The sequence below is a fragment of the Nilaparvata lugens genome, chromosome 12, assembly GCF_014356525.2.
Source record: "Nilaparvata lugens isolate BPH chromosome 12, ASM1435652v1, whole genome shotgun sequence".
Lineage (NCBI taxonomy): Eukaryota > Metazoa > Arthropoda > Insecta > Hemiptera > Delphacidae > Nilaparvata > Nilaparvata lugens.
The window spans coordinates 361,254-385,821 of record NC_052515.1 but is presented as its reverse complement, the minus strand read 5'-3'; the positions used below and the strand labels follow the sequence as shown (position 1 = coordinate 385,821).

General features: G+C 33.6%; 1 protein-coding gene across 2 annotated transcripts in view; it reads left to right on the top strand.

The window, feature by feature from the left end:
* Positions 1-17,173: 17,173 nt before the first annotated feature.
* Positions 17,174-24,568, top strand: part of LOC111064069 — a 106,071-nt gene continuing 98,676 nt past the window's right edge. Inside the window, exon 1 of one of the 2 annotated variants that reach the window (XM_039438590.1) lies at positions 17,174-17,344. The gene's annotated coding sequence lies outside the window, so the exon portion shown is untranslated. The remainder of the gene's footprint in view (positions 17,345-24,568) is intronic. The other variant, XM_039438591.1, reaches the window with a different exon arrangement.

Below are 24,568 nucleotides of genomic sequence, written 5' to 3'. Positions count from 1 at the left end.
GGATAGTCCATACCGGAATATGATTAGATGTAGAATTAGCTGTTCATGATTCTTTAGAATAATCATTCATAATTATTACCCAAGGAGATATATTTTTCAATTCATTATTCAATTATAAGTTCCCATAATAATAAGATTGAATATTTTGTTACATTATGTTTCTACATTGTTGTATTATAAATTTCTACTAATTTTATTATAAAAAACTTTAATCCCATATCAGTGAATGAAGTTTGTAAATAGTAATTATAACACGTAATAAGCAACTAATTACTTATACCCCAACACATATAAATTTATAGTGGGGTGTATATTTATTCATGGAAATTATCATTTATTCGTTGTTGAAACACCCCTGATTTATGTAGTTACATTACAATACTATATAATCGATATTCTAGTGTTGCATTCAATCTTCATTGTAATTAATAAGTTCTAAATAGTGTGTCTGTCTTTTCGGTCCCAAAATTTTAGTTTTTTCAAAGTTTGGAGTTTTCCAATTATTTGTAATTAATTTAATTCAATTTAGAAGTATTTTTTTCATTTGAAAATGATTTTTGTTTGTATGGATTGTAAATTGAGTGTGTAATTGAAGAATGTTGAAGTGACATATAACCTCTAGCTACATTTGGACTGTTGTATAAATTAGAATTGGAACCGTTTTGGGCGTAAGTTAGCCTGTGGTACTTTCCTGTAAGTTGTATGATAATTTTCAATGATTCAATAAACTAATAATATGTGAAATTTGTTGCATAATTGGCTGTTGTACTGTAATTTATTGTAGATTCATGTATAAACCAGAATGTATTTTAACTTACTTGAGTAACTTACTTGAGTAACTTACTTGAAAAACAATCTGGCAACAGGTAGAAAAAGATAGTGCTATCTGCTTTGTCGAATGATGGACAAGGATAGCAGCACCAATGTTAATCGAATACTGCCATTATAACGTGGACCTCACTATTGAAATGTGTAATGTTGTATAAATTAAAATAGGAGCAGTTTCTTGGGAGAAGCATGTTGTGCCATAAGAAAGTTATGATAGTGCACTATGGAATAAATTAATATTAAATTAATTAAATTAATTGTTTATTCAGTGGTAGCGTAATAAGAACGTACTCTTAACAATCGTATATTGAATTCAATATTATTTATGGCAGACAGATATTTTTTTTCGTCAAGAAAATACATTTTTCAATTAATTGATAAATAATTTTTATAATTTGGATTAAATATTTTGTTGATTAATAATATTTCTGCTTTGTTTAAGAACGATCTGACAACGTTGCGGAGCTGGAAAAGCACAGCGCTATCAGCATTGTCAAATGATGGACAAGGAAAGCAACATCGATGTTGATCAAATACGCTACTGCCATTTTAACGTGGACCTCACTCTAGTTAGAGTAGGCTAGATCCACTTCAACAGAGGTCAATGAACTCCAAGGTCATCTTTAAATTCCTGCAGCTACCCGTCTTTGTAAGGTTTAAGGTTATGTTGACCCAGTTCTCATATTTATCCAATTTTCAACAAAAAATAACCATCTCAACCCCTCATCACCTGTCATAATCTTATCAAAATACTTATCTCAACAGGTTATTCACATAGATAAGGGTCATAGATTTGAAATAATTAGAATATCTCATAAAATTACTCACCGCGGCTTCAAGATTTGGTTGGAAATCGTTGAATTTTTGACGTCAAAGTTTCTGTAGTAAAATCACATTTTACCCGACTCTAATCACTGATTATGATACATTATTGATTATAGAACGATAATCAACAGTTTTTAGAGTACGAAACATAATTTATACGGGGATACAACTAATTATTACGAGCCGCGTAACAGGTGAATTATAAGTTCGCGAGGTCGACCGAGTAACTGATTCGTCAAGCCTTCAATGACGAAGAGTGGTGAGGGGTGAAGAGAACTAAAAGAATGGAATGAGTCATTTGTGAACTGTCAGTCAAAAGGAACTGTCAGTCGAGAAGAACTGTCTATCCTATACTATTAAAAAAGCAATTTCTGTTTATATGTTTAGATGTTTGGATGTTTAGATGTTTATATGTTTGTATTTCATCGGATCTCGAAAACGGTTCTAACGATTCTCACGAAATTCAGAACATAGTAGGTTTATAATATAAACATTCAATTGCACTAGGTCTCATCCCTGGGAAAACTCGCTGAAGGACATTCAAAGGATAATTATTATTCATCCTTGGAAAAACAGCTGATAATAATTATTTTGTCGTCTGTTGATGATGGAAATGAGTGAGCGAGTTCATGTGTGTGGGACTGTGTCAAAATTATGACTAAGCTGTTGAACTTTTGTAATCATTCAATCAGGTACTTAGCGCCGGTTGCAAAAGAGCCGGGTTATTTTCAATCCTGATTAATTCCAGTAGATCCATCTTTTTGAGATGGTCTTCTCTGATTTGGTTCACGTGAGATTAAAATTTAACCGGGCCTTTGTGAGGGAAATTTTTGCATTCCTCTGGGAATTAATCTCAATTTACTGTGATTGGATAGAACATTCCTGTATGAACTATGAATGTTATTATAATTTCTTCTTTCTTAATAAATTTGTTATGCTTTTGTACTCCAGAGCGAAGCTCGGTCCCCGCTATTCAATATTAGGAGTATTAAATTTAGGAGGAAAGAAAGCAGTAAGCAGTGACTATTATAGTATAGAGAGGTCCACGTAGTAATGGCAGTGGAGAAGGATCCAACGGCAGAACAACATTGCCGATACTCTGTCTTGTCAATGCCTTCGATGGACGGTAGCTGATACAGGTTTATTGATGTAATATTAACTGTTCATTCTTGTTTGAAATAATCAATTATATTTTATATGGCAAGAAATTATATTTTTCAATGATTTCATAATTAAGATGAAATATTTTGTTAATGAATTATTAATTCTACATTGTTAAAAGACGATCTGGACTACAGAGCGAATCGAGAAAGAGATAGATCTCTCTGCTTTGTTGAATGATAGACAAAGATAGCAATACCATTGCTAATCAAACACTGTCATTATAACGTGGACCTCACTATAGTCTAGGTTAATAGTTTATACATTAGAGTTTCTATAATTCGAATTTGATGGTACCAAGCGTTTACTACGAATTATGGTCCTATTCATGGTATAAGGCGTGTATGTCGCAACTTTTACTGTTATCTCAAGCCGATTACTGTCGATTTTTACTGTTTTGACCGGGTAAGAGTGTATGAACGGCACAATATGAGAGACTACCAGCGTCATAAAGCTTCACAGGAAAGAATTACGTGAACTATCAGCTTGAGATAACAGTAAAAGTTGCGACATAAACGCCCCTATACCATGGAATATCTACGTATGCTATTTATTTATTTATTTATCACATTGAATACAAATACTTGACTTGAGGAAAGGCACAACAGGCTCATGCCCAAAACTGTCCCATTTCCAATTTATACTATACTGTCCAAATCAAAATGTTGGTTATGTCACTTCCACTTTTCAAAATACAATTTACACTCTTCAATACTCAGATAAACAAGTAAATTTTGAATCAAATTACTATTATAGTCCAAAATCAAAAAATCTAGAACAGTAACTTATTAATTATTCAAAAAGTCGAATCTATGGCAAACTCAACTCCATTATCATTTTCCACATCATCTATTGTGCCTCTATGGTAATGCCTTGCAATTATGAGAGACAAAATTGAGAAATTATTATTGAACCCAATTCGTTACTTGGGAGAAAACAATTTGCTCCAGTCTGTTGACATTCCTTATGGAGAGCAACATTGTTTTTCACCCATACCATACTAACAATTCTAATTAAATTGAGTTAATCAACCATTAGAGAGACTTGATTACAGTGCTTCTTTCTCTGGAGTGATAATTAAACGAAACCAAGAAATACTCATTAAATTCTAAAGATTGATCAGTCACCAATTTGCGCGAAGAGCTTCTTGTAGAGTTATAGTTGAACAAAAAAAGACTAATTGAAGATTTGTTAATTTTTTGGAAAATTGTGTCGTTAGCAAAATCAATTTGTAGATTGGAATGTTCAATTTGCACCCTGAGGGACACTACCAATGTTCATTTATCTGATGCAGTGCAATTCACGTCGATTTGTCAGAACTATTTAAACTAGAAACATTGCTGCTATACACAGGCCATGCTGACAGGTTGAGAATAATATAATCTGTAACAAAATCAAGTTTTAACTGTCAGTATTGATTTTATGGGGACTACATTGTTTTAATCACAGGGGACTATGACAGTTTTAAGCGAATCTGAAAGTTGGCAACTGGCAAATTGATGCACAAACTGAAGAAAAGTTTTCAACTGAACTAAATTTGTGAACTTCTCTTCAAGCGTCCAGAATTGATGGAATGGGAGGCTTCGATGTTATATATATACGGGTTGCTGACAGTTTAAAGTGAGCCTCACGATATAGAACTGTTCGTCCCAGATCGAAGCCATCAAAAACGTGTTCACGAAAACTAATTAATTGACTACAGTGGATGTCACTAGAAAGTATCAGCAAAATGTTTAGTGCACTGACTGTGGGTGGAACAGGGTGAGTGAATCACCCTAATTGGCAGTGCCTTGGGCTGGTTTGCCTTATGACTGCTCATAGCATTAACAGTACTGAACATTTTGGGTTGCTCCTAGATAATAGACCTTAAGTGAATTTGGGTTTTTTTTCTTTTCTTTAAGATATAGTATAATATATTTTGTAATATGGAATAGTTGTAAAATGCATCACCGAATGATTGAATAGTCAGTTATAATATTGAATATTTGTAATACTGTATATTTGTATCTATGAATATTCATCTATTTTTCATCTATGTATATATTTGACAATTTATTTATTCATAAATTTATACATTTCATTTTTTTTCTTGCCAAATTCACTTTTTTGGGAGAAGTGTGATGGAGATGGGTTCACAGGGGAATACGAGCTGTTTACAATGGTGACCTGGACGTCAAGTCGCTGACCATCAGTCTGGCCACCATTGTTGAAAAGGGAGTGGCTTTTTGGTTTGAACTGGTCGTGGTATCACGTACATCTGCCTTACTGATGTACGCCACGACGTTGATGCTGTGTCATGAAGTTTTCTTGATGTGAGCTGAATGAAGTCAATCAGTTGGGGAGTGGAGACATATTCATAGAGTACCTAGCCTATTGTTCACTGTGTAGTGAAAGTTGCAGATGGTTCTTATGAGTTTGTTTTGAAGGCCAAATAGCCGTTTTCTATTGGTCTTCGATAGGTATGGGAACCAGACAGGGGCGGCATAGGTCATGTATGCCCTGATGATAGCTGTGAATATGAGAAGCCGAAACTTCAGGGGGAAAGAGGGGATGATTAGTTGACCAAACAGCACACGACAGTGTTGTATTTTCACGTCAATGTGTTGTTTGAAGGTAAGGTTTCTATCCAGAGTAACACCTAGATACTTGACGGTGGGGGACCATGGCAGGGCGTGGCCATGGATTGTGAGAGTGGGAGGAAGTTTACATTTTCTGGAAAAGGCGACAGCCACGCATTTATTTGCATTTATCTCTACCTTCCAGGATGAACACCAGGATGTGAACAGGTTCAACTGCTCTTGAACATTCCTGGCCGCCCTCTCGAGATTCATGCTGCTGGAGTGGAAAGTGGTGTCGTCTGCAAAGAGACTGGTTTGAACTGAAGGTAGAGCTGGCATGTCGTTGATGAAAAGGGAGTAGATGTTTAGTGCAAAACGTTTATAAAATCATTTATGAGGTATGTATGATCAGAATCTCACTGTTACATACTAATAGCTCTGTGAACAGTAGACCTCGCGCTCAACATTGACTTGTTATGTTTTCTCAGAAATTAATAAATCATTTATCAATTTAAAATGTCTAGAAAAAATCCTAGATAAACATATAGCTTTCTGTTCTATCTTACCGTGACGTGTCGTCCCGGAATGTGAGTGTGAGCGCTGTTATCAGGTCTGGCTGCAACTGTCTACAACGTTGATGGAAAGATACATTTTCAAGATGTTCGATGTTTTTGAATGGGTAGTATTATAGTCAACTATCTACTAACGTTGATGGAAGATACATTTTCAAGATGTTCGATGTTTTTGAATGGGTAGTATTATAGTCAACTATCTACTAACGTTGATGGGAAGATACATTTACAAGATGTCCGATGTTTTTGAACGGGTAGTATTATAGTCCACTAGACAGCTGATTTATGATGAATAATTATATAGTCTGATTTCTACTCTAATATTGGCGAATGAAGGAGGCTCCTTTTTCCTTCTATATTATCCTTGAAATGCAAAATTTTCAAAAACCTTGTATATACGTCGACGCGCAATTTAAAAAGGAACATACCTGTCAAATTTCATGAATATCTATTACCGCGTTTCGCCGTAAATGTAAAATATATAAACATTTAAAAATTAAGAGAAATGCTAAAACCTTGTATATACGTCGACGCGCAATTTAAAAAGGAACATACCTGTCAAATTTCATGAATATCTATTACCGCGTTTCGCCGTAAATGTAAAATATATAAACATTTAAAAATTAAGAGAAATGCTAAACCGTCGACTTGAATCTAAAGGTGCGTACAGATATACGCGCCGCGAACATGAGCATTCACTTTTAATCAGCTGATGCCAAGCTTTTTATATTTATTTATACGTTGATATAATTACAAATCATGAATATGTTCATATTATATGAATATGATCGGGATAGAACAACAGGCATAGCCCAAAACTATTCTGTTCCCAAATTTTGATAAATAATGAAATGTCCGAAAAAATAGGTTATGTTCTTACTGAGGAAATTTAAAAGTTCAAATTTCTGTCCAAGAATATATATTAGCTAGAAATTTTGAATTTAGAATGATTAAAATACCAAATTATAGTCAAATTTTGCACTTAATATCGCCGCACTTTGAATAAATTGAGTTATTTCAGAAAATTTTGAAGCCAAAAATATACACACAACCTTCAACTAGGCACAGCTGTTACAAACTGTTATATCTGTATCTTACCGTTTCTGTAAAAATACAGATATAGTCAGCTGACTAAAAGTGAATCGCTCATGTTCGCGGCGCGTATATCTGTACGCACCTTTAGACCTCACTTCGCTCGGCCAATAATATACAATATAAAATTATAAATATAATATCATATAAGTATGATATTTTGTGAAAATTTAAATATTCTTTACACCTACTCATCAATCGGATTAATTCTGACGCTATTCAAGAATGTATGTGAATGTGAAGAAGTAAACAATATGTTTAAATAATATAGAAAACTAAATAGATTATATATTATATATTTATATACTAGCAGGTAACCCGTGCTCCGCAAGGGTCTAATTAAAAATAGGCCTATAGTCATCATCGGTAAATTGAGAATCTAGATGCAATAGTTATTTGTATATCTAGAGTGAAAAGTGCTGTTTTTTCTCCCTGAGGGAAAAGTTTGAAGATTTTCCTGAGGGAGAAAAAACATTTTTCACTCGTGATATACACAACATTTTTCCTCCACCTACATTTTTATAAAAACTGCTAATAAAATAATTTTTAAAAACGTATGTGACCAAACAATGTGTTACAACATAATCTAAAAAGTAAACAGAAACAGCTGGCTTGTAATCACAGTTCTCCTCCGACAGCACTATCTGTCGGCTAAAGTTGTAACAACAATGGCAGCCAAAACTACAGCTATGATGAAGTTCCTGTTTCAAATTTGATTAGTTAATAAGTAATATTCGTTGGCTGATATTTTGAATAACATGGAATAAAAGAAAAAATATATACATTTTTTTAGTATAGTGATATGAAGTTTGTAATAATAATTTCAGCATACAAACATAAATCACATATCAATCAAATGTCTGGTTGAGGTATTGAATTTAGTTGGTTTAATGACTACTCTATATGCTTCCTCATCTGAGCTTAGACCTTCTGAGCTGTTTCAAATGTACGTTTTTAAAATAGAGATGCTTCCCATGTTATTTAAATGGAGTCACTTTCACTCCCTAGGGAGTTTTTCTGTTTTTTAGTACCGAGAGCGAAAAAGTGACACTTTAGTATCATGTTTCAGGGAGTAAAGTAAGTACTTTTGACAGTAGGTGGAGGAAAAATATCAAGTTAACGAGTTGAGTAGTTGAAACGTGATGATGCGTCATTCGTGAATTTCCTATACCGTACGTGTATTAGCCGAATTTTTCCCTCTATTATATTATAGACTAGCAGGTAGCCCGTGCCCCGCAAAGGTCTAATTAAAAACTAGACAAACTGAAAACTTGAAGAATTTTAAATCGGCCTATAACCATCCTCGGTGAATTGAGAATCTATATGCAAAATTTCAAGTTAATCAGTTGAGTAGTTCAGACGTGAAGATGCGTCGAAAATAATTTCCCTATCCCGTATTCAGTTCTTCACTTTATTACAGTATTCACTTTATTACACTTTATTAACAGATGTTATAAAATAGGACCACAGTAACCGATTTTTCTACGATGACAACCTTCGACTCTGGTATTATTCCATCTAAAGTCAATCTATAGTGAGGTCCACGTTATAATGGCAGTGGAGAAAGATAGGAGAACAACCTTGCCGAACCTCTGTCTTGTCAATGCCCTCTATAGAGGGTAGCTGATATAGGTTCATTGATGAAGTATTAATTGTTCATTCTCGTTTGAAAAAATCAATTATATTTTATCAAGCAAGTGATTATATTTTTCAATAATCTCATAATGAATTTTAATAATTAAGCTTAAATATTTTGTCAATTGATTATTAATTCTACATAAAAGACGATCTGGCAACAGAGCAAGGCGAGAAAGAGATAGCGCTATTCGCTTTGTTGAATGATAGACAAGAATTTCATGAATAAAATTTTTACATTTCAAAAAATGATAATAAAAGCAATTCTTAATAAGCCAAGGGCTTTTTCTAGTAGTGAAACATTTGCCGAATTTAAAGTGATGACAGTACGTCAAATTTATATAAAGAAACTTCTCTATTGTGCATAGATGAGGAAGGATGAATTTACAGTGAATAATAACGTTTCTATGTATAACCTGAGAGTTACATCTCATAACATTTATAGTATTATCTATTCAGATTTGACAATAGTGCGAAGACAATTGGGGTATCTTAGCTCAAAAATAATAAATATCATGCCAAATGCATTGTCAGAATATCTTTCTAATTTATTTATTTATTTATTTATTTATTTATTACAGAGCAACTATTACAGACTACACGCATTAAGCCCAAAACAGTCTTTACTACCATTTACAATCGAATAAAGTAAGTTACTAAAAGAAGTAAAAATGAGAGATGCAGTACATGCAATTCACAATAGGGGTAGACAGAGGATGGAACAGATAAATAAGTGGGTGATACAACAATTTTTCTTCGACATCAGTCAAATATTATAATTACTAGTAATTTATTGTTAACTTCGATTTTTTGTAGCTTTGATTATTAGTAAATAAATTTTTATATTGTCTAAACAGATGATACTCTCACTCAGCGGTCAGGGTTTTGCCCTTGCTGGGTGGTGTCATGTAATTTTAATTTATTTGTAAAATAGCATAATATTATGATCTAGAATATTTCTTTTGTAAGTTTTTTTATTTTGTATTTTTTTTTATGGACAATAAAGATGTTAAAAAAAAAATAGCAACACCATTGCTAATCAAACACTGCCATTATAACGTGGACCTCACTATAGAACAACCAATGTAACGAAGGCGGAAGAAATTATGGAAAATGATTTTTCCAACTATATTTATCTTATTATTGCGACACCCTTCAGTAGCCTAGTGATATTCAATCTGTCAGCATTAGTCCAATGGAAAACCCTGATGTTAACTTATGATAAACTCTGTCAGTTTGACGTGAAACTCACTGCGGAAGCTGAGGTGATATTCACTCCGAACAGCTGTCATCATCATTCAAATGGGAAATTTTGATGTTTTTTATAAGGAATACTGACCGTTTAAAGTGGATCTAGCTAAAGAGGGATGTGCAACACATGTTCATATCATCCAGGGTCGTTTTTTCTCTCCTCTGGGAAATCTTTTCCTATGCTGGGGAATTTTTTTCCCCCGGTCAGTTGTCATTACAGTTATTCTTCCCATTTATAGAATTCAACTCTGTCTAGGCCACTAGGAAGGACTCGATGGTTCATTTCTTGTTCACAAGGAGATACATGATGTTATAAATATTGTGGTGAGACACAGTATTTATTGAAACACAGTTAGTTATAAATATCGGGGCACCGAGCTTCGCTCGTTATTTTTACTTTCCTTGCCCTATTACCATAGGTAAGGAAAGTATTGCTTTCCGAAAAAAATTAAGGTACCCCAATTTCTAAATTTCTATACGTTTCAATGTCCCCTGAGTCCAAAAAAGTGTTTTTTGGTATTGGTCTGTATGTGTGTGTGTGTGTGTGTGTGTGTGTGTGTGTGTGTGTGTGTGTGTGTGTGTGTGTGTTGTGTGTGTGTGTGGTGTGTGTGTGTGTGTGTGTGTGTGTGTGTGTGTGTGTGTGTGTGTGTGTGTGTGTGGTGTGTGTGTGTGTGTGTGTGTATGAGTGTATGTGCGTCTGTGTACACGATTCTCCCAATTAACGGAATGACTTGAAATTTGGAACGTAAGGTCCTTACAATATAAAGATCCGACACGAACAATTTCGATCAAATGCGATTCAAGATGGTGGCTAAAATGGCGAAAATGTTGTCAAAGACAGGGTTTTTCGCGATTTTTTCGAAAACGGCTCCAACGATTTTGATTGAAGTTATACCTGAAATAGTCATCGATAAGCTCTATGAACTGCCACAAGTCCCATATCTGTAAAAATTTCAGGAGCTCCGCCCCATCAATGCAGATAGATTCCCAATTATCAGGCTTCAGATACAATTGAAACAAAAAAAAATCAAGTGGAGTAGATTGAGCATGAAAATCTCTACAATTAATGTTCAGTAACATTTTCACCTACAATTGAAAAGCTTTAAATTCGAGAATATGTGATTATTCAATTGCAAATTATTGTTGATTCTATTGAATCATTCACTATGAAGAGATAGCAGACCTCATTTGTGTCTCGAGCGTAATTGCCCTGTCACCAGCTGGCTCAAATCTTTGAATAGTAGACTTGAGATGCGCGGGAACACTAGCGTCAGGTGATCAATTTTCATAACGGCAAGGAAAGTTGTGTGAGTGCGCCACACCAGATTTTTATTTATTGATAAACAGAACACAATTCTCTAAAATGATCGTGTTTATATTTCACAGCTGTCTATATGTCATCTTATGAATTTCGGGGATGCGATATTTTGATTTTTCACATACTCACTTTCTTACTATATCCACAGCTGTTTCAGCCAAGGATGAAGGAATTATCCTTTTAAAGTCGTTCAGCGAGTTTTCCCAAGGATGAGACCTAGAACAATTGAATCTTTATATCATAAACCTACTATGTTCCAAATTTCGTGAAAATCGTTAGAGCCGTTTTCGAGATCCGTTGAACATAAATAACCAGATATATAAATACAAAAATTTCTCGCTTAATATAATAGGATAAAGACATTCAAATGAATTGAAAAAATCTTCAGCAGTTGTTTACAACGATAAGAAAGATGTTATAAATATTGAAAAAGTACGGTTTGATTTTGACATTTCAGTTGAAGATGTGTTTATTTTCAACACGAAACTGCAGTCCTGTCAACAAATTCAATGAATGTGAATGTTAAAAGATTGAAACTGTATTTCCATATTATTCATTTGGTTTTGTAAGTTACTGAATGTTCCGTTATTTTGCTGCTGATTCACGGTTTTCATGACCATATTTGGAATACTTGGGTAGGTTGAGTCTCGGCCAATGTCAGTAGAGCTCAACCTCCATTGGTCAACAGCTAACCAAATCGTGGAGCTTCGCCCTCCCTCTACATTCTACAGCTCAATGTTTAATCTTTCAGTTCACAAGAGATTGATAATGTTGTAACAATCGAAACTGATATCCCATTTGAATTCGAAAATGGCTTTCATAAGTCGAAACAAGCTAAGCATTGTTAGAATATTTTTGTGGCTTTGAAGCATCTAAATGTATAAATCTACTTTGTGAAAATAATTAAGAACTGAAAATTTTGTGAAGTGAACAACTACAAGAATCAACCTATTTCGGACTCTGTGTAACCTAATCTTGATTTAGGAGAGGAAAAGCACAAGGCTACCTTTTTTTTCTTTCCCTATTCCCCTATCATTTTGATGAAAATGTACTCATTTTATGAATCAATGAAAAGAAAGAAAAACAAATTTTAAAAGGCACCCACGGGATGATAATTATTTTATTCCAATAAGCGTAGTAGAGGAAAAGTGAATATTGTTCTATGTGTATTCTCTCAAACTTTCAGAGTAATAACATTTCACCTTCAAGAATGTAAGTCTAATTAAGGAACACATTGATAAGCTACATTTCCACATATCAGTGACAAGCTAGTTACACATGCATTATCAATATGAAGAAGATCTTGATCTACTGAATTCTAATATTGGTTGGAAATAAATTATTAATAATCATTTTTGGTGATGGATAAACGAATTAAACCTTTCACGTTTCAACTCTTCCGAGTGCTTGAATACTTGGCGATCAAAGATATTTGATTTATTTTATAAACTCAATTAATTAATTTAGTTGAACAACAACAAATGGAGAGAAAATTATTCATTTACACATTAATAGTTCAATATTATCCTCTATTATGAATGATTGGAAAAGGAACAACTAGCTTAAAGCCCAAAAATGTTTCTTTCCCAATCTGTAGATAATCAAGAAGGCTTGAAGGTTATCACATTCATCGTATTCTTTCAGGCTAATTTACCACAATAGGAGCGTATTGAGATCATTTCAAAAATGCTGATAGGAGTTTTTATATTTGAAATGAAAATCATTCTCCAAGCTCACAATAAATTTATCTGTAGGTAGTAATTTTTCAAGTAGGAATAAAATTACTGGCAAGTGTACACGTGTTTCGAACTTTGTTTTTCAGTTTTGAATGTAGGTTAACAACTCACGTCAACAACTTACGTCTCTATTAATTAATATTCAAATTTATTTTGAACTAAGCTCCAAGGTTGTTTGCAATACAACGACTCTAAGATACTTCAAAGTAAAATAGATACATCGAAGACAAACATTATCATTGAGCTAAAATTTGAAAACTCTATAATATTTCGAGAACCGTCTGAAATTAATCGTGTCCAAAATATAATCAGGGAAAGGGTACTATAGTGAGGTCAATATTATAATGGCAGTGGAGAAAATCGTCTCAAACTAATCGTGTCCAAAATATAATCAGGGAAAGGGTACTATAGTGAGGTCAATATTATAATGGCAGTGGAGAAAAATATAGGAGAACATCGTTGGTGATTCTCTGCCTTGCCACTTACTTCCATAGAAGATAGCTGATACCATAATATTATTTGATCAACTACTGTTCATTCTTGTTTGAGAAAATTAATTATATTTAATTTGTCAAGAAAAATTTTTCAATGATTCAAAAATTATGTTGTTCAATATGTAAGGCCCGGTTGCACAGCAGCCGGTTAAATTTTAACCGTGATTAATTCCATGCAAACCAATCAGAGAAGCCGTCTCTTCAAAAACGCCTTCTCTAATTGGTTCCGTGAAATTAAACACGGTTAAAATTTAACCTGATGTTGTGCAACCGGCACTTACTCTTGAAAATAGTTAACTAAACTTTTTGTGTAGTTGAGAAGTTGATATTGTGGTAATTATTCATATCAAATAAAAAAAATTGTGACAATTTCTTAGTATTTTTATTAAATAGTTAACTAAACATTAGGCTAACTATAATTCAGGGATGTTGATGTATATTTCAGCATAATATATTTGTTATATTTTATTCATCCATCATTGACCCGAATACAGAGGTAATGATTGAAAAATAGATATCTCTCTGTTGAGAAGTTGAGAAGTTGATATTGTGGTAATTATTCATATCAAATAAAAAAAATTGTGACAATTTCTTAGTATTTTTATTTAATAGTTAACTAAACATTGGGCTACCTATAATTCAGGGATGTTGATGTATATTTCAGCATAATATATTTGTTATCTTTTTATTCATCCATCATTGACCCGAATACAGAGGTAATGATTGAAAAATAGATATCTCTCTGTGTTGATGTGAATGTTATGCTCCATTCAAAAATTATGAGTTTCGGTTGTCACACCATTATCAATCTCCGTCATATCAAAAGCTTGAACATTGAACAGCACAATAATCTATAATATAATAAAGGAAAGTATCGACTTATACACGTACGGGATAGGAATTCACAAATGACGACCCATCATCACGTCTGAACTACTGGACTGTTGAACTTGAAGTTTTGCATATAAATTCTTGATTAACTGAAGATGGTTATTTCTGATATAGTTGGGGCTATTTCTGATTCTTCAAAATATCAGAAGGTCATGTTTCCAGTTTGTCAAGTTTTTTATTGGAGAAGCACCGGTTAGCTGCTAGTCTATTAGATAATAAAGGAAAGTATCGACTTATACACGTATGGGATATGAATTCACGAATAATGACGCATCATCACGTCTGAACTACTGGACTGATGAACTTGAAATTTTGCATAAAGACTCTTGATTAACTGAGAATGCTTATAGGCTTATTTTTGATTGTCCAAGATTTCAGTTGGTCAAGCTTTCAGTTCATCTTGTTTTTAATTAGAGTCGTGTTAATCAGGAGTTACCTATAGTTTTGAAATAGTTTGGGAGAATCCTCACGATCGGCTATCAGTTGTCAACCAATAAAGGCTACGCTGCACTGCGATTGGTCGAGACAAGTACTCCAAATATGGTCATCAGGACCGTTAGACAACCAATAGCGAGAGACTTGGTAGCTAAAAATCATACATAAATCTATGAAAATGAAGAAATCAAATACAATTTAATTTTATCGAAGATGTAAAAGCTTTCATTCATTTCAGACTGTTTCCAATAATTAGGTGCCGGTTGCACAAGAGCTGTTTCAATTTTAACCGTGATTAAATTTCACAATAATGGATGTCATTGGAGAGAAACAATTAAAATGGTATGGACACCTGCGCAGAATGAATGAAGGAAGACTTCCTTTGCAAGTATGGAATTGGGTACCAGCGAACAGAAATAGGCGTGGAAGACCGCGAAAGAAATGGGTATCCAATGTCCACATTGAAATGGAGAGTAGAGGTCTCTTTGAAGGAGACTGGATAAATAAGGAAAGATGGCGATTGGGGTGCGAGAAGCGACATAACTGAAGTTGCAAAAACTCGCTATATATTTCACGAGATATATTAATTTCACGAGAACCAATCAGAGAAGCTGTCAAAAAGAACTTCTCTGATTGATTCTCGTGAAGTTAAATCAAGGTTAAAATTAATCGTCTATTGCGCAACAGGGCCTAGGAAATGCAATTTATTCCATTTATTAATACAACTACAAATCATACAGACTGGAAGAAATGCAATCTCTGAAATACTCAGTTTAGTGAGGTCCACGTTATGATGGCAGTTGCATAGTGTTGCTATCCTAGTGTATCATTCTACAAAGCACATAACGTTATCCTTTTCTACCTCCGTAATGTTGCCAGATCGGTTTTCAACAATATGAAAATATATTTGATCAACAAAATATGTTTCTTAATACTCAATATTATTATGAAAATGTATCCTTCAATCATTGAAAAATACATCTCATCAACGAATAGAATACAATTGATTATTTTAAACAAGGTTGAACGATCAATATTATATCAGATATACCGTATTTGACCAAGCGAAGTGAGGTCTAAAATTCAAATCTGACCGTTCATCCTCGTTTAAAATAATCAATTGAGATGTATTTTTCAATGATTGAAGAATACATTTTCATAATTATTGAGTATTAATATTTTTTTGATCAAATATATTTTTATCTTGGTAAAAAACCCATTTGGCAACATTACGGGGCATTTCTTTTAATGTTTGAATGTTTGAATGTTTATATGTTGCGCATTTACATCGAAACGCGGTAATAGATTTTCATGAGATTTGACAGGTATGTTCCTTTTTCAATTGCGCGTCGACGAATATACAAGGTTTTTGGAAATTTTGCATTCCAAAGGATGATATAAAAGGAAAAGAGAGCCTCCTTCATACGCCAATATTAGAGTAAAAATCAGATTATAGAATTATTATTCATCATAAATCAGCTGACAAGTGATTACCCAGATGTGTGGAGAAGCCAGTCTATTGCTGTATTTCCATAAGGTCTATAGTTTCAATCAGGTACTTGTGGAGGAGATTACTGCGTGAGGTCTACTGTTCACAGAGCTACTAGTGGTAAGAGCTATAGAAGGCATAGAATTGACAACGATTTTCTCCTTTTCTTTTCCACTGCCTTCATTACGTGGACCTCACTATAGTTGCTTTGAATTTGATTTTTGAATAGTTTTATTAGGATTTTCGTTCAATAATTTTATAATATTTTACTTGATCAAAAACTTTGAAAAAGGATACAGCAGTCACTAGCTACAACTCGACTGAACATCATGTTTACACTACATGTTCAAAGTGAGGCCACGTTATAATGGCAGTGTTTGATTAGCAATGGTATTGCTATCCTTGTCTGTCATTCAACAAAGCGGATAGCGCTATCTCTTTCTCGCTTTACTCTGTTGTCAGATCATCTCTTAACAATGTAGAATTGATAATTTATTAACAAAAGAGTTCATTTCAATTTTGAAATTGTTGAAAAATATAACTTCTTGCTTAATAAAATATAACTGATTATTTTCTACGAGAATGAACCGTTAATATTACATCAATAAACCTGTATCAGCTACCGTCTATAGAAGGCATTGACAAGACTGAGGATCGGCACCGTTTTTCACGTATCTTCCTCCACTGCCATTATAACGTGGACCTCACTATAGTAGGATTCACTTCCTACTGTCAGTACTTCATTTGGACTATCATCTATACTACCCATTCAAACAAAGCTGACAGTAGTTTTGTAGGTTGGTGAATTGTTTTTCTGAATAATAATGATTGACGTCACGTGAAACATGTTCAGCAATTATTTTAATTGATTATAATTGGATAAAAGTCGAGATCGCAATTCTTAGCTTTAGTTACAGTTAGAGCTTTTTGCGGTTAAGAGTGTTCAGGTGCTAGCTGTGAGTTTTTGAGACTTTGGCGAAGACTTTTCTTCTCCGAGATGGCTTCTAGTCATCTCATGAAGAACTCCGCCATCTTGCTGATCGTCTCCTCATTTGGAATGTGAGTAGTTTTTGTATCATAATAATCATTCACAAAAAATAGATAGTATAAATACATTATTTCTCATTCAAATTTATTCAGAATAGCTGAAACTCTACATTTTTTTTATTGTATTTTGAGTTCAATTTTTTAGTTTTTCGGAATTTAATTAGTTTTTGTATCAAAATAATCATTCACAAAAAATAGATAGTATAAATACATTATTTCTCATTCAAATTTATTCAGAATAGCTGAAACCTTACACTATTTTCTCTTTATTGTATTTTGAGTTCAATTTTTTAGTTTTTCGAAATTTAATTTAGACGCGACTTTGACTATGTCTACGACTACGCCTTGTTTGGGAAAGCCAATTCTCTGACTCCAGCTGTTTAAAGTCTAGAACTTAGCTAAATCCCGGGCTCATACTATTGTATTGAAACTACATGAATCGACAATGTTTCAATAAATAATTGTTGATTCTCTACAAAAGGATATGAAATAATATCCTCATTAACACATCACCGAGGGAGTAGGCTATAGAATGAAACATTCTATTAACTTGATTAATTCAATATGAAGTGATAATTAAGTGTTATATTTAAATATAGTTTGGTGTTTTAATTTCTATAAATTCAAAATGTTTAGCTTGTATATATTTTTGGACGAAAATTGAACTTGAACGTTTTACAGTAGGAACATAACCTATTTTTGGACAATTCATTAATTTATCAAAATTTGGGAATGGAATAGATTTGGGCCAAGCCTGTTGTTCCTTCCTAATCATATTTTATATGGGTTGTGATTCTGTCCATGAATGAATAAATAAATTTATACTCTCCCGGTCGTGTGTTGATGGGAAGGATATTATCATAGAGAAACAATAGCATAAGTAGATATCCCATGGTATAGGGCGTTAATGTCGCAATTTTTACTGTTATCTCAATATGATAGTCCACGTGGTTCTTTCCTGTGAAGCTTTATGACGCTGGTAGTCTCTCATATTGTGCTGTTCATACACTCTTACCCGGTCAAAACTGTAAAAATCGACAATAATCGACAGTAATCAACTTGAGATAACAGTAAAAGTTGCGACATAAATGCCCTATAACATGAGATATCTACTTACGCTATTGTTTCTCTATGAATATTATTATCTTACTAGCCGTCAGGCTCGCTTCGCTCGCCGTATCCGTTTAGCCAGGGGGCTCCGCCTCCTGGACCCCCGACTGGATCGTCCAAGAATGAGATCAGCAGGCTCGCTTCGCTCGCCTGCATTTTTCATTTGAGCATTTTTATCATATGTTAGGACAATCCAGTCGGGGGTCCAGACTAAACGTCTGGCTAAACGGATACGGCGAGCGAAGCGAGCCTGACGGCTAGACATATAATATTCCCAGGATTGAAGTAGCAGTGCCCAATCAATTTTTCCGCGATAAATGCATTTAATCTTCAACTTCGTGCCAACGTAACAAAGTCAACTCAACTTAATGCCAACCTGAAAAAATTATTAATTTAGTTGCCAGTTAACAACTGTTTCGAAGAGGTACTCTATCTAGATTATAGTTCTATAGTAACATATGATATGGAAATTCAATTATAATAACAGATTGGGAGAAGAAGAATATACATGCTAAAAGACGAACTTTAAACCCTTAAAAACAACCCTTGGAGTTAAAATATTGCCAAAAGATTTCTTAGTGCGCCTCTAAAGGGCCAACTGAACATACCTACCAAATTTGAACGTTTTTGGTCCGGTAGATTTTTAGTTATGCGAGTGAGTGAGTGAGTGAGTGAGTGAGTGAGTGAGTGAGTCAGTCAGTGAGTGAGTGCCATTTCGCTTTTATATATATATATATCCTTTTCAGAGTATCGAGAATTATTTGTTAAAACGCCGCCGATTCATTTAGTGACACCACAATATTAGATTATGGTTATTAGAACTTGCTTTCTCTTTATTCTCATAAATATTGTTTTCTATACTGTTCTTTGTGATATTAGATGAAAAATTTCATTTAGGGCCGGTTACCGAGCTCGTGATTTGGCTAAGTTCTAGACTTCAAACAGCTGGAGTCAGAAAATTGGCTTTCCGAAACGGGGCGTAGTCGTAGTCATTGTCAAAGTCACGTTTGAATTAAATTTCGAAAAACTAGAAAATTGAATACAAAATAAAATAAAGAGTAAATAGTGTAAAGTTTCAGCTATTTTGAATTATTTAGGAATATTCAATTTCGTCATGGAAAAATGTTTCCCTATTTATTATAGAAATGTGAAAATAAAAACTGCGATTGGAAACCAAACCCGTTTTGGAAAGCCAATTTTCTGACTGTTTAAAGTCCAGAACTTAGCTAAATCTCGAGCTCGGAAACCGGGTCTTTATGTAAATAAACCTTGTGTATAAACCAGTTTCGCTCATCTCCGAGAAGAAAATCACGTCTTAAATTTTTTAAGTTTTCTAGGAGCAGCATTTGAATATTTACATGTTTCAAAATCATTATAGAATACATGTTATTCTGGAAAGAGATCAGAATGTCACGTCTCAAATTGTAAAGGTTTCCAGTAAAAGAATTCAAATATTTACGTTTTTCAACTTTATTCTAGAATACCTATTTTGGAGAGAGTTCAGCTTCATAAGTGCAAAATATACTCTTGAAAACACAGGTTTCAAATTCAATAATTACATTCCCTATCAACTAATAACTAAAGCAAAATAACTAATTTAAGAGTTTTCCAGGTCAACTTGTGACATTTTGTTGGTAGAATATTTTCCATAATAATTATGACAGGGTGGGGAGTGAATAAGAAACAGTTTCATTACACAATAAATTGATAATGACATGATTTATTTAACAATTTGCAGCCTTGTTTTAGATGAACTTGTCCAGACTTGGTAACAAGAATGTTTCAAGGATAATTCTATGAGGAAAATTATACTGTCTTGAAAATAATTATGTGCTTAAGAAAACATAACATCGTTATGTGCTTGAAAATAATAATGCTTTATGATTATAAATTGAACCTATAATAATTATGAGCTTGAAAAATAGAATGTATTTGACCAATCAATAGTTTTGTCAATCTATCTACACAGTACAATAGGTATTTATTTTCCGAATGAGTTACTCTGAGAGAGCGATCCAAGATGAAGATATAGAGATACCTCAAATCGAATTAGTTTTTTCAAATGGAATAACTTTTGGAAGAATTTATATTTTGGGGTAATTTTTTTCTATTCAATCAACAGAGAATCAGCCTCATCGTTTCATAAATTTAAACCCTATCGCATTTGAAATGATCTGTCCCCAAATTCACACTTAAGGCGCTCATATCTCGAGAAGTTTTTCGGATGGACACGTTAAGCCGTCGGTCCCGGCTGCCTAAAAAGCAGTCGTTAGTTCATGTCAGAGGCCCTGAAATTGATCAGTTGCGACCTGAAAACTCTGACACCAGACCTGAGCCAGCCAGGTCACTCGATATTATTATTATTATCTCGGAAAGTAATAATCGGAAAAAATGAACTGATTTTTTACTTTACTTTGAGAACTTCGAGGTCAAGAATCGAAAAATATCACTAGTGAAAAGTTTCAATTATCCGCTTGCACAGCCTTCATACTATAGGGAGGTCCACGTAATAATGGAGTATTTGATGAATATTGGTGCTCCTATCCTTGTCTATCATTCTATCTATCATTCTTGTCTATCTTGTTTATCATTCGGCAAAGCAGATAGCGTTAACTTTTTCTAGCCACGCAACGGCTAGTTTTTTGAACAATTCATCAATATAATTATAATCAATTAGTAAAGTATTAAATGTCAATTACAAAAATGTATTATTTTATCATTAAAGAGTTAGTTTTCTCGACGAAAAGAAAATAAGTGATTATACATGAATAAATTATAAATGATTGATTACTCTAAACAAGAATTATCAGTTAATATAACATTATCGGGGCACCGAGCCTCAGTCGTTATTTTTATCTATCGATAAATAGAACACAATTCTCTTAAATGATCGTGTTTATATTTCACAGCTGGCTATATGTCATCTTATGAATTTCGGTGATGCGATATTTTGATTTTTCACATACTCACTCGCTCACTCACTTTTTCACTATCCACAGCTGTTTCAGCCAAGGATGAATTATCCTTTTAATGTCGTTCAGCAAATTTTCTCAAGGATGAGACTTAGTGCAATGGCAATCGAATTTATAAATCATAAACCTACTATGTTTCAAATTTCGTGAAAATCGTTAGAGCCGTTTTCGAGATCCGTTGAACATAAATAACCAGATATAAATATATATAAATACAGAAATTGCTCGCTTAATATAATAGGATAAGATACTATGGTATTAGCTATCGTCTATTGATAGAAGGCAGTAGCAGGCAGAGAATCGGCATCGCTGTCGTCCTATCTTTCTCCACTGACATGAAAACGTGAACCTCACTGTAGTCGCTAGCGTTATTGGTACTTTAGAGAGCAATTCGTAACAGTTCAGACATTTAAAGACATCAGCTGATCTTGCTCCCAGTGACAATCGCTAGACTCCGCCCACTCTCTCTCCTGATTGGTCGACAATTCTAACCGCATCCAATTCCTAATTCTGCCACCAGATGGCAGGTGGTACTGAGTCATTAACAATCATTATTGTGATCCATGACAACTCGTTCTGAAATGAAATAAACATTTTTTTTTTTTAATTAATCAACAAAGTGGTTCATCTCGATCATGAAATTTTATAATTTAATCATTTGAAATGTATTTTCTTGACAAATAAAATATAATCGATTATTCCAAACAAGAATGAACAGTTAATGGCACATCAGATACATTGCTATCAGCTATGCTCTACAGTGGCAACGCAAAGAATCGGCAGGCTGTTCTATCTTTCTCCACTGCCATTTTAAGGTGGACCTCAGTATAAAGTTGTCGATTCTAATCGAAATTTAATTAATTGATAATGATAATGCCATAGTACCCCATTGATATTCAAAACTTTCTCATATAAAACACAACAACTAGTTATTGGGAAATTTAATTATAATATCATGAAAAAATTTAATTATAATTAAACTTATCATGATTTGCTTTCATCTGAAACTCAGTTCCGTGGTTATTGGGGTATGATGACACTAAACCAACAGTCCAGTCAATATAGAGCCATGAAAAAGGGGTGTGCTTGCAATTATTTATATTGCAGTTCTGATTTTCTAATATATCATTTGGATACATGAGAAAATCCCAGAACCAATTTCTTCATGCAAAATTTCCTTGTGCTAGATACAGAGTGGGTCAAAAACTTTGTATTCTCGGCTCATTTTACATTTTTCATCAATTTTGCGAATCCAGTAATCCTATAGAAAAAATTTCCACTGCCTTTTCTCAAATCATAAAATTCTGAATGAAATGAGATCATTCTGAACTCTCTATCTCCAATGAGTACTGAGTTATGATTTTTCAAAAATGAGTAAAATTCAAAGAAAATATCAATTCTGATGAATTTTAGTTTCTGATCAACAATATCTTCCGATTGTATCATTTGGATATAATTCTTAATCCCTCTGGGCGATTTTTTTTGCTCTACAATCTAAGATCAGGTAGAGCGCTCTATCTCATATAGATTTCCAGGTTACACCTGGAAATAACGCTCGTTTGTACTGTGAAAAACACCTAATTTTCAGCTTCAATCATCCTCGGTAAATTCAGAATCTACAGTATATGCAAAATTTCAAGTTAATCAGTTCAGTAGTTCATACGTGATTATGCGTCATTCGTTAATTTTCTATACTACCGGTGCCGGCGATAGAGTGGCGCCCGTGACTACGGGCTTTACCACTGAACTCTAGACTAACTGGAATGGACCAGCAACACAAAGAAAGTGAGGCAGCTGGTAAAGATAGGCAACCCGCAATGCTGTGGGATTCGTCATTTTGTAACACACTGGCCCATATGAATAAAGTTGAGCATTTGCTTAAACTTATAAAATATGGAGCATTTGCTTCATTTTCTATGAATAAACGTGAGCAAAACCTTTTGCTCATGCTCATAAAGAAAATAGTTTGAGCATTTGCTCAAAAGTAGAAGCTTTTGCTCAAAATTGTATGAATAAATTAGAGCATTTGCTCAACTTTTGAAGCAAATGCTTCAAAAAAGGTGAGTCTAGTCTAGAGCAGCTTATCACCTTTTGCTCATAGTAAAATGACTCAACTAATTCGTATGAGGAAGAGGAAACTATACCAGATACTATCACAACCAATAGTTGAGAACTATAAAACTCTTTTCAGATTCAACCATGATATATACCACCATTATTCCTACAAAAGAATAAATACAAAATATAGCTACCTGATATAAAGATAGCCATCACAAAATTTAAGAAGATGAGAGTGTAGACGAAGGCTATTGATATTATAAGAATATGCTGAAGATTATTATAGAGATGACATTTTTCACGCTATTATTTCAAAGTTCTAAACTCAACTAACCTAAAACTCTATTCATAAATAGAAAACAGAGCAGACGACGCAAACACAAGTGGTGCCCCCTACTTGCATATTTAGCGCTTCCGTGAGCTATAATAACAAATTAAGGCTACAAAAGCGAATCAGCTGATGAAAAATCTTTTTCCTCCACATACTGTCAAAAGTACTTACTTTACTCCCTGAAACATGATACTAAAGTGTCACTTTTTCGCTCTCGGTACTAAAAAATAGAAAAACTCCCTAGGGAGTAAGAGTGACTCCATTTGAATAACATGGGAAGCATCTCTATTTTAAAAACGTACATTTGGAATAGGTCAGAAGGTCTAAGCTCAGATGAGGAAGCATATAGAGTAGTCATTAAACCAACTAAATTCAATACCTCAACCAGACATGTTTGTATGCTGAAATTATTATTACAAACTTCATATCACTATACTAGAAAAAAATTATATTTTTTTTCTTTTAATCCATGTTATTCAAAATACCAGCCAACGAATATTACTTATTGACTAATCAAATTTGAAACGGGAACTTCATCATAGCTGTAGTTGTGGCTGTCATTGTTGTTACAACTTTAGCCGACAGATAGTGCTGTCGGAGGAGAACTGTGATTACAAGCCAGCTGTTTCTGTTTACTTTTTAGATTATGTTGTAACACATTGTTTGGTCACATACGTTTTTAAAAATTATTCTATTTGCAGTTTTTATAAAAATGTAGGTGGAGGAAAAATGTTGTGTATATCACGAGTGAAAAATGCTTTTTCT